Source organism: Chiloscyllium plagiosum, chromosome 40, assembly GCF_004010195.1.
Source record: "Chiloscyllium plagiosum isolate BGI_BamShark_2017 chromosome 40, ASM401019v2, whole genome shotgun sequence".
Lineage (NCBI taxonomy): Eukaryota > Metazoa > Chordata > Chondrichthyes > Orectolobiformes > Hemiscylliidae > Chiloscyllium > Chiloscyllium plagiosum.
The window spans coordinates 5,603,351-5,615,465 of NC_057749.1; the positions used below are offsets into that span (position 1 = coordinate 5,603,351).

Here is a 12,115-nt window from a genome sequence, read left to right on the forward strand (position 1 = left end):
GAGGACATAAAAATCAAGGCTAATGGCTCTGCAATCTCCTCCCTTGCTTCCCGGAGAATCCTAGGATAAATGCCATCAGGGGACTTATCTATTTTCACCCTTTCCAGAATTTCCAACACCTCTTCCCTACGTACCTCAAAGCCATCCATTCTAATTAATTGTGACTCAATATTCACATCGGCAATAATATCCTGTTCCTGAGTGAATACTGACGAAAAGTATTCATTCAGTGTCTCCCCAATCTCTTCAGCATCGACACACGCAACTTCCCACTACTATCCTTGACTGGACCTATTCCTACCCTAGTCATTCTTTTATTCCTGACATACCTATAGAAAGCCTTAGGGTTTTCCCTAATCCTACCAAGGACTTTTCATGTCCCCTCCTTGCTGCTCTTAGCTCTCTCTTCAGATCCTTCCTGGCTACCTTATAACTCTCAATCGCTCTAATTGAACCTTCACGCCTCATCTTTACATAGGCCACCCTCTTCCATTTAACAAGAGATTCAATTTCCTTATAAAACCATGGCTCCCTCACATGACCCTTTCCTCCCTGCCTGACAGGTACATACTTTTCAAGGACACTCAATAGTTGCTCCTTGAACAAGCTCCACATATCAATTGTATCCATGCCTTGAAGCCTACTTTTCCAAGCCACGCATCCTAGGTCGTGCCTCACCGCATCATAACTTCCCTGCCCCCAGCTATAACTCTTGCCCTGCAGTGCACACTTATCCCTCTCCATCACTAGAGTAAAAGTCACCAAATTGTGGTCACTGTCCCCAAAGTGCTCACCTACCTCCAATTCTAACACCTGGCCTGAATGGATAGATGTTGTCAGCTGCAACCGAAAGAGATTGCTACAAGTACAAAATTCAAATGAGAGAGTGACATAAGCAATAAAACATACTTGGAACCTAACAACTTGAATCAACCTTAAGTAACTTTGCAAAACAGACAGCAATTACTGAAGTTCAGCTGTGATGTTCATCAGATGTTTCCAGACACATCTTAAGGCAAAGCAATATAATACTAACTCAAGGAAAAGAACAAGCAATATCAATCCTGACCATATCTTCACATCTTCCAGAACTGAAACTCACTAGTTTCTTCAGCACTTGTGGGGTAGCCATGGCTCTGGTGGTAGCACTTTCACATTAGTTAGAAGGTTGTGGATTCAAGTTATACTCCAGGACTGGAGTATAAAAACCATGACCAGAACAGCAGCACAATACTGAGCAATAGGTGATTTTACCTTTTGAGGAGATGAGACATTCAAAGTCCCATCTGGCTGTAAGCTCTAAGAGCTCCGTTGGCACTATTTTCAAAAGCAAAGCAGCATGATGCTCTGCGCCATATAACGATTCCCCCATATTCCTCAAACAGCAGCTCAAAAACAAACCCTGATCATTGTGTTGCTGCTTGCTCTTCACAAACTGGCTGCCGTGTTTCCAACACTTCATAGTGATTGGTTTTCAAAAGTACTACATCAGCTTTAAAGCACTTTGAGATACCTGGTGGCTGTGAACAGCACCGTGTGAATGCAAGTCATTCTCTCAGACAAATAATCACACACATGACAGGGAGAGATGGCTTTCCATCAAAAATAAACAGTCCTGTAGAACTCAGCAGGTCTGGCAGCATCAGAGGAACGAGAGCGAGAGTTCAATTCCGTCTAACCAGTCATGAAGAACATGATCCCAAACTAAACCAGTCCCACCTGCCTGCTCCTGGCCCATATCCCTCCAAATGTTAAAGTTATTAAAAGAACTAACTCCAGCATATACTACATAGCACGTGAATATAAATGTTCAAGGACATAAGAAATACCAGCAGTAGGAAGTCATTTAGTCCTTCCAGCCTATATTACCATTCAACAATTTTTGCTGATCTTTAACCTCAACGCCATTTTCCTGTATTGTACTATACTGCTTACTTCCCTTGTGATGAAAGTTGTGCAAAATATTATGATTTTTGGAACTTGCTTTAGAAAGAGAGGTATACAGATAGATAGATTAGTGCTGTGTAGGAAAAATCAGAAAGTCATTCTGGAACCAATACTTAAATACATCAATTCCAAGACGACAAGTAACTGCCATGAAGGGCAGAGTTTTACCAGAACCAGCTCGGAGGAAAATTAAAAATTTGAGAAAGGAGTATAATTTATTTTAACTCTATAACAGCTAGTGTTGTGAAACACTAGACACTGCTTCTGCAGAACAAATTAAAATATCTTTGTGATAGCTGAGACTACATATTTGGGAATAAACTATGCTAGTAGCTGGAGAGTCAGATACTTACAGATGGCTAACAACAGGATGTGGTCAGTGCGTCTGTAATTAGACACTGCCACATTGGATATAATTATAGAGCAGGTAGTCGGGTTTGAGCGCTCTTGGGAGTCTGCGACGAAGACAGACTCCGATCACCTTGAAAACAAAAAGTTATTCGAATGCTCATCAGTTAATAAAATATTAATAATAAATCTATTTGAAAACGGCAGCAAGTCTAAATTAAAAAAACTTGTTGTAGAACAAATGACGTGTCGGAGTCAAACAGAACTTTGTCTTGTAAGCTAAATAGCTCTCTGTTGCAACATTAACCAACAAATAGCATCCACTTACATAGATGGAGCCAATGCTGCAGTACTCTGGTGAAAGAGATCAAAATTGACTATCATGTGCATATGATCCACCTGACAGTGCTGGGACTAACAGCTTTAACTCGGTCATATCCAGTAGTTCATTTCTAAATTGCCCAAAGGATCCAAATTAACAGGATTAAAGTGGTTGGAGAAATCAAACCAGAACTCTCACAAATAGGTCCTTACCTCTGTCACAAGTTATATTAGGATGCCACCAGTGCTGTTTCTTTCCCCTCTTTTCTTATCAGCCTCCAACTTCTTTTGTCCTGCAATTTTTAAAAGCACAAAAGAAAAGGTTTTAAATTCTAGCCCAGCGTGGATGCTGTTCAAGGATGTTTGTGTACATAATTAATGGTTTTCAAAACTAAGTGCTGCAATTTCCATAATAATAATTAGAGCCAACACCAGCTCCGCCACAGAAAGCTAGCCAATCCACAAGGATACACTCTAAAGGCCTCAATTGTGCAGTAAGCCAAAATATTAAACAGTACAAGAAATGGTTTCTTTGAACAAAACAGGTGTTTGCTTCCATTGTACTAAAATGACTGCAGTGAGCAGAATCACTCCCTGCTGGTGACATTGCCATGACAAAACGAAAAGCAAAATTCACTTCAACACAATAGCAATCGAACCAAATTTATGTACAATAAACAAAACCATTGCTAAGTGCAACACTTTCTCCTATCTCTCACTGTTAACAAAAACTCAATTGTTAAAAATAGTATTATTAGACTCATTGTGAGCAACACCATGGGTTAGCTAATCAAGAAAACAGAGCATCCATTAAGTAACAAATACTAGATCAACAAAATGTTACACTGGGTTAGAATTGCAATGTCAGCCATTTATAGATATGGCTATTTTAGTATTAACATGTAGTCAAAGTATGAATTGCAGTAATAAACAAGTTATCCTTCCCATCTTTGAATCAAAGATGATCTGATCTTGCTTTACAAATTTATGAATTGCGAGCAGCAGTACGCCACTTGTCCTTCAATATTGTTAATAAGGTCATGGCTGATCAGATTTTAGGACAGCATTAACTCCCCAGTTAGCCTTAAGATGATGGTGGTGAGTTGCATTCTTAGGTACATCCACAGTACTGTTGGAGAAGTAGCTCCAGGATTTTCAAACAGTGACAACAAAGGAACAACAAAACTGATCCAAGTGAGGATGGTGTGTGGCTTGGAGGAGAACTTGCAGCTGGCGGTGTTCCCAAGAATCTATTGCCCTCATCCTTCCAGGCAAATACCACAGATTTGGAGAGTGCTGTCAAGCGAGAGGCCACAGTGCATGGATAGTGGAGGGACCTAACAGTTTAAGGTGTCAGAGGAGATGCTAATTAAGTGGCTGCTTAGTCCTGGATTGCGTGACACTTGTGTTGAATATTGTCGCATCTGCATTCATCCTGGTAAGCTGAAAAGAGGCACTCACTTCCGATTAGATTCCAAAAGGAAGTGAGGAATTTCAGGATATGTGGTCTCGTTTTAGTGATAAAAACATGAACACATTTTCTTCCAGGTCATGGGCAACCTAGAAAACGGAGGAACAGGAATTGGCCATTTAGCTACCATTAGATCATGGCCAATCTCAGACTTAACTTCATTTACCGGTTTTAGAACCAAATAGCTAGAAAGAACAAAGAAACAACCTAATTTTTAAATCTGGCTAATTAATTGTTCAGACCTTTGCAGACAAACATGCAGAACTTATTTAAAGTGTTTCCTCATGTTCACTTCTGAAAGATCTAGATTTGCAAATTAAAACTATTCCTCATCCCTTAACCAGTCTTTAATTAGCAAAGTAGTTTCTCCCAATCTATTCTGTCCAATTCTAGAGAACTTTAATCAAATCACTCTCTGACCTTCTAAACTCCAGGTGTACTCCAGTTTTAGGCTAATCTGTGAGATTGTGTTGTACATAAAGAATGGAGAATGTTTAGGGCTGTTGTAGTGTCTCTATCTCTGAGCAAGAAAGCTTGAAGTGCTATCTGTTCCAGACTTTGTCATAACATGTCTGAAATGACTGAATAAAGATAATCCACATTCCTTGTTTGATTGCTTCTTTGTACCTCAACTTTTGCAACCTAGGTTGCATCTCAATTTATCTATAAACGCAGTCCCAAAGGCCAATATGTCCTCAGGTGTCAGTCAAAAATTGCACACAGTACTCTGGTGTAATCTAACTGGTGCTGCGTGTAGCTGAAACAATCTGTACCAGCTTGGATTCTATCACTCTAGCATTTTGAGTTTTTTTTATTCTATGAAAATAATTAAACATTACAGCAGGGCGGGCAGTCAGCCTGTTGCATTGACAGGCTTTCCGCAAAAGCAATTCCACTGAAACTACATCGTCACCCTTTTCTCCCCAAGTCTGCAAATCTTTCTTCAGATAATGACTCAATTACTTTCTGAATCAAGACCACACTTTCAGGTGATACATCCCAGATCTTAACCACACATTATGTAGAACTGTTTTACCTCGTATCACCATTGCTTCTTTTGCAAATCACTAAAAATCAGTGTCCTCTGCTCCATGATCTGTCTACTAGTACAAACAGTTTCTCTCTTGATTCTGATTTTGAATACCTGGCAAATCTCCTCCCAACCTCTTCCTCTCCAAGGAGGACAACCTTAACTTCTCCCATCTGTCTCCAACTCAAGTTTTGTTATAGTCCTAGACCAAACTATGAAATTGATGTTACAATTTGACTAGAAGGGACCATTAACAGGATTCCAAGGTTTTGAACAAAAAAAAACTATACCATACAACATTAGAACAATGTATAACTTACATTCTAAACTCAAAATTAGCATATGGTAAATATGGTTAAGAAACTGTGATGGAACAACTGCAGCTCACACCAAAAAGATACGCAATGAAAACAAAGCCCAGGGATCACTCAGCAAATTCCCTCAAATATTAATGACATGGGTCACTGTATCTTATTAAAACTTCACAAGAGATTGTAAATTTTTCACTTCAACCAAGTTGGCCTCAAAACTTACTGAGTCACAAACTGACTCAATGCCTACTAACATTCTAACTGATCACTCTTCCTTCCTTCCTGGGTCTATGTTCCCCCAGACACCAAAAAAATATACTCCAACACTTAACTGGTACAACTCCAACTTTTCACTTACAGCAATCTTCACCAAGTTAGAGCTACTCCTGAGCATGTATCCTTCTGCTCCTGCACCTCCTTCTGAATTTACTTCATCCTCCTCATTGCTTGCTACCAAAATAAATCATTTCAAAACTTGTCTGCATTTATTTTCATCTGCGAACTCACTTGGCTTGTATCGTTTGCAATGTGCATTTATTTTAATCAACCGGTTCGGATATGGTACAAACACATACAGCTCTTCTTTTACTTCACAGCAAGCTTAACATCAATTTTAAAAGTGGCATTTTTGAAGTTATTAAGTCTTGAAGTTATTAAATTCAGTTTGTAAACTCATCTTGTCAAATCCTCACAAGCAAACAGATTACTTAAAAAGGTGAACAACTGCAGACAGTCAGATGCTCTGGCACAAGTCACAATATGTTTCATGGAGATACATGTATAATCTAGCAAGTTAATGGTTGTTGTACAAGGTACCAATGAGACCATGTCTTGAAAACTATGCTTTGGAGGGTGGTTTCCTAAGTACCCACGTGGGTTGTCAATAGCTAATCATATGAAGACAAACTGGATAGGGTGCAGTTGTTTCCACTGATGTTTAGAAGAGGGGTTATGTGATTGAAGTGTAAATGATTCTGAATGATCTTCACAAAATGGCATAGAAAGGAGATTTCTTCTTGTGGGACTGTCCAGAATTAGGTGATTTTTTAAAAAATGAAGGGGTCACCCTTTCAAAAGCATAGATGAGGAGAGGTTTTGTTTCAAATCTCACAACGTCGTGCACTTTTGGACCTCTGTCTTAGAAGGCAGTGAAGGTGTGGTCATTGAGTATTTTTATGACTATTGGATCAATTTTTGATAGGCAAGGGAATAAAGATCTATCAGGGTAGATAAAAACATGAAACTCAAGCGAGAATAGCCATGAGTGTAATTGTAGGGTAAAGCAGTCTTAAGGGGCCCAACAGATGACTTATGTTCTATTTCATACATTCACAAACCAGTTAACAAAAGTAAAACACAGATGCTGAAAATACTGATCAGGTTAGGCAGCCTCTGCAGAGAGAAAACAATCACAAATTTCCAGTTAAAATGTCCCTCACTAGTTGACAAATGCAGCACTGGAAAAGCACAGTCAGGTAGCACCTGAGCAGCAGGAGAATCGACGCTTTTAGCATAAGTTCTTCATCATTCCTGATGACTGTTAATTCTCCTGCTCCTTGGATGCTGCAGGACTGGCTGTGCTTTTCCAGCACCACACTTTTTGACTCTGATCTGCAGTCCTCACTCTACCAAAGCAGCTTCACCTAAAATGTTTCCAGCAATTTGATTTTTATTGAGACGAAAATCCCTCAAGTAATTAGTTTGCAACAACTGGGGAGAGAAAAAAAAAACACAGACAATAAGCTAGGAGCAAATTCCAGAGCACTGGTGCAAATTATATAATGCAACATGAAGGCAAAAAAGGTTCATCAGTAACCAGCCACCATATTGGCATACACTCCCAAATAAATACAGGTATGTCCATACACAAGAACAGGAGTCAGCCATTCAGTCCCCCTGCATCTGTTCCACCATTTAAGGAGATCATGGGCGACTTGTGGCTTAATTCCATTTGTCTGCCTTTGGCTAATATCCCCTAATACCATTTTTTTTTGTTAAATCAAGCTTAGGTAACATACACAATATGGCAAGTAGATTTAATTCCAACAGCAGAGCCTGCATAATCACTTGGGAAAAAATGCATAAGGTGAAACACATCTAATTGCAAACGATGCACGAGATTTTCCCTGCTTAGAAAACGGCAGCGGGTTTTATTCCAAATAAATCTGCGGTGACAGTCACCTCAAAGACGCGATGTCAATATGATTTGCACTTTTATTAATGCAAGGTCGCCGCCGCCGTGCAATACATCTGGCCTGAGCTGGATGGTGCATTTGCCCTCTGTGTCAATGCCTGCCCTCTGCACCCGTGCTGCACAGACCCAGCTCCCCTGCTGCAACGCCAGGCCTAGCCTGACCTGACCGAGCCTGTCCTGCCCTTACCGTTCCAGTGGCTGACACTGCCAGGGGGACAGCCCGCGGGTGGAATCGGAGGTTCAGCTTGCTGGTTTCATTCTAGTCTCTATATTCACCCTCTCTCCCTCTCACACATACCCCCCCACCACCACCACCCCGGGTGTCCAGGTTAACCGTCGAGACGGCTTCCCTTTTTAATCTCTCTCTCTCTCTCCCCCGGAGACGCTTCCTTCGCCTTCACTTCACGGGAGCCGCCTCTCGCGAGCAGGCATTCTGAACCCGCCCCTTCGCCGCCTGCCATTCAAACCCGGTCTCCCGTGGCAGCGCCCAGCCGCCCCGCTCCAGTTGGTCGCCGCCCCTGCCATTCAAACCCGGTCTCCCGTGGCAGCACCCAGCAGCCCCGCTCTAGTTGGTCGCCGCCCCTGCCAATCAAAGCGGTCCCGCCTCACGGCCATGCGCGCAGTCCAGTGGCTGCCGCCCCTGCCACTCAAAGCGGTCTCCCCCCCCCCGTGGTAACGCCCCGCTCCCGCCTTACCGGCATGCGCGCAGTCCAGTGGCTGCCGCCCCTGCCACTCAAAGCGGTCTCCCGTGGTAACGCCCCGCCCACTCGCGCCTCACCGCCAGGCGCGCAGTTCAGTGGCTGCCGCCCCTGTCACTCAAACCGGTCTCCCAGCGGCGGCGCCCTGCCCCCCTCGCCGCCAGCCGCTCGCTCCAGTTGGCCGCGAGCTCCAGGCAGTCTCCCGTGGTAACGCTCCACCCCCACACCGCCAAGCGCTCGGTCCAGTGGCTGCTGCCCCTGTCGCTCAAAGCAGTCTCCCGTAGTAACACCCCACCGTACCCCCGGCATTGTCTTGCGACCAGTCCAGTGGCTGCCGCCCCTGTCACTCAAACCGGTCTACCGTGGTAACGCACCGGCCCCTCATCGCCAGCCGCGCACTCCAATGGCTGCGCCCCCTGTCACTCAAACTGGTCGCCCGGCCGCTCCTGTCAGTCATATGCTTTGGCAACGCCCCGCTCCCTCCCACCTGGCGTAAGCCCCAACCGCTGATTCCGCTGTCACTCAAATCGGTATCCCGTGGCAATGTCCCGCCCCCTCACACCAGTGGTTGCTGCCCTTGTCACTCAAACCGGTCTCGTGCGGCAGTGCCCGACCCCGCGACACCAGCCGATCTCTCTAGTGGCTGCTGCCGCTGTCACTCAAATCAATCCCACGCGGCAATTCGCCGCCCCCTCGACCAGCAGCTCAGCCCAGTGGCTGTTTAGACCGTCATTCAGATGGATCTCCCGTGGCAACGCTCCGTGCCACTGGCGCAAAGCTGTCCCCATGAGCAACGCCCCGGCCCCTCACCAACAGGGGCTCGCCCCATTGGCTGCTGCCCCTGTCACTCCAAACGGTCTCCAATAGCAACGCCCCGCCTACTGTCAATCAGGGATGCTCAATGGGACAAGTCTCTGCCAAAGCCTCCCATTGAAAGGAACCCCTGGATTGTCCTCAAATGTGGCCCAGAGAGGGCAAAGCAACAGGAGGATAGTGCCAACCTCATAATTAACAATAATTATCCACCTGCCCTCCCTCAGGGGTGGCGATGGAATGATGGAAATGTCAAGGGCTCTCATGCCGCAGAGGTAGCCTCCCTGCCTCTGAGGCAGGAGGTCTGGGTTCACGTCTAACCTGTTCCAGAGGTGCGTAATAATATCTCTGAACAGGGTGATAAAAATAGCTGGAGCTGTTTCTTAATGGCTCATGTGGCACAGCGGTAGTGTCCACATCTCTGAGCCAGGAGGTCCAGGTTCAAGTCCCACCTGCTCCAGAAAGGTTTAATAGCGTCCCTGAGTAGGGAAATAACCATGATGCTAATGTCAGAATTAAGTAATCCAAGGTCTCAAGCTAATACCCGAGTTCAAATCCTACTTTGTAACTCAGAGATATTAGATATTATCTAATTGTCCTATTCAGCGTCATTAGTACACACCTCTGGAGCAATTCAAATTCTATTAATAACATAAGGAGTTGAAAGCTCGTCTTTCAATTAGTTTGTGATAAAATCTGCTGTGTTGGGGCTCCAGTGGTGCAGGGTAGTGACCCAGGAGGCTCACCTTGACGTCCCACCTGCACCAGAAGTGTGTCATAAAGTTTTTAACAGCATCAAACAAGGCCTTTTGGCCCATCGATCAACGTTGATCATCAAACATCCGTCTGCTATAATCCCATTCACCAGCAGAAACATTTCTGAAGGGATTGTGCGTATTTCATGTCATAGAGAGTCATAGTCGTAGAGATGTACAGCATGGAAGCAAACCCCTTGGCTCAACTCGTCCATGCCAACGAGTTATTGAAAGTGGTAGGAATTGTGTACTTGGACTTTAGTAAAGCAGTTGACAAGATACCACATGGTAGACTAATTAGTAAAGTTGGGTCACATGAGATTCAGAGTGAGCTTGCCAACTGGATACATAATTGGATTAATGGCAGGAGACAGAGAGCAATGGCAAACCCTGAAGGATCCATTTCAGTGCTGTATAACTCTATGACTTTACAGCTTCCCTTCTTTGGATCATAAAACTGGTTATGGACCAGGCCAGACCACTTAAAACATTTCAAGAAAGTAGCCCAGACCCTAACTTTGCTAGCTGTTTTAAGCAGGTGTAACATGAATATTCCAGGAGTGATGCACCTGATCAAACCATTTAATTTTAAACAAGACAGAGTTTATTTACAAGATTACTGAATGAAACACAAACAAAAGAGAACAGAATAGAGAATAAAGAGGTAAAAACAATGACTGCAGATGCTGGAAACCAGATTTTGGATTAGTGGTGCTGGAAGAGCACAGCAGTTCAGGCAGCATCCAAGGAGCAGCGAAATCGACGATCTTCTGAATTTTTTTCTCTGTCTAATTTTTTTTTGCGGGGAGAAAATGAGGACCGCAGATGCTGGAGATCAGAGCTGAAAATGTGTTGATGGAAAAGCGCAGCAGGTCAGGCAGCATCTAAGGAGCAGGAGAATCAACGTTTCGGGCTTGAGCCCTTCTTCAGGAATCTTCTTCAGGAAGATTCTTCAGGAATTTTTCAGGAATCTTCAGGAATTTTCAGGAATCTTCTTCAGGAAAATTCTTCAGGAATTTTTTTTGCACCGAGGTGTAAAGTGTGTGATCATTTTATGTATAGTATATTTTACTTTTTAACTAGTAGCATATCGAAATCGACGATTTCGAAGCTCCTTGGATGCTGCCTGAACTGCTGTGCTCTTCCAGCACCACTAATCCAGAATATAGAATAACTTAACCTATCCGAAAACCCAACAGACTGTCGCAATTTAATGATGCCGTTTCAATTACTTGCAACAATCCCCCATGAACACCCCTTGGCACAAGACGTAAAATCCAACACAGGTCTTACAGGACAGATGTCAGAGAGAGGGAGGATCAGCATGGACCTGCTTCTTTGGGTCCTGCAGCTTCACAACAGACTGACCGCTTTCAGTGAACAGCCAGACCAAAACCAAACCAGAGATAAGCTGAGCTTGGAGAACTGGCCACTCCCCTTTCATTGTACAGTGTTTTTTTTTAAACTGGAAAGCCCTTTGCCTAAGGAAGTATCTGTTAACCATAATCAAAATGGCCCTAAAACCCACCTAAGCCAGACCTTCTGGAATCGCTGCTTTTATGACCTCTCTGAAAAAAAATGCCAAGGATGGCATAACCTTGTTTAAGGGACAGCATCATCTCTAACTGAAATGGAAGCCAAATTAGGGTTATACAGCTGAAATATCAGGAGATCTCCACAACTTGGCGAATTCAACTGATGCACGTTTTTAATTGTGTAAGACAATGTTGCTTTTCAAAGCAGTGGGATCTCTACTTTGAAACCGAGTGGCACCAAGAGCCTTTGAATGAAGGAATGATTGTTTGATGAAAGCCCTTAGATCAGTTAAACTTCAGTTTGCAACAAATCTTTAAGTGCAGGGCAACCAGACACTTCAGAGCCTATGAATGGAATGTACCTCTCTCTCTTGCACCTCCCCATCCCCCTTTCAGTGTGAGTGAAGTAAGAAAACTGAAAAAAACAATTCTAGCAAGAAATGACCTATCACTGGATTGTCTACTGACGTAAAGATTGACTATTACTTTACAAACAACATCACATCATCATTGCTGAAATCAAAATAAACTGAGAGAGGCAATTTAAACTATCCTCATGGTTTTGACAACTGATCTTCGGAATTTTTTTCTCTGTCTAATTTTTTTTGCGGGGAGAAAGTGAGGTCTGCAGATGCTGGAGATCAGAGCTGAAAATGTGTTGCTGGAAAAGCGCAGCAGGTCAGGCAGCATCC

General features: G+C 43.6%; 1 protein-coding gene across 4 annotated transcripts in view; it reads right to left on the minus strand.

Annotated features, from left to right (window-relative positions):
• LOC122542468 (secretory carrier-associated membrane protein 5) overlaps positions 1–7,975 on the minus strand; it is a 60,020-nt gene extending 52,045 nt beyond the window's left edge. Inside the window, exons 1-3 of one of the 4 annotated variants that reach the window (XM_043680200.1) lie at positions 7,810–7,950; positions 2,830–2,909; positions 2,301–2,428 (exon numbers count right to left, since the gene is read on the minus strand). The gene's annotated coding sequence lies outside the window, so the exon portion shown is untranslated. The other 3 variants (XM_043680202.1, XM_043680199.1, XM_043680201.1) reach the window with 3 other exon arrangements.
• Between the last annotated feature and the right edge of the window lie 4,140 nt (positions 7,976–12,115).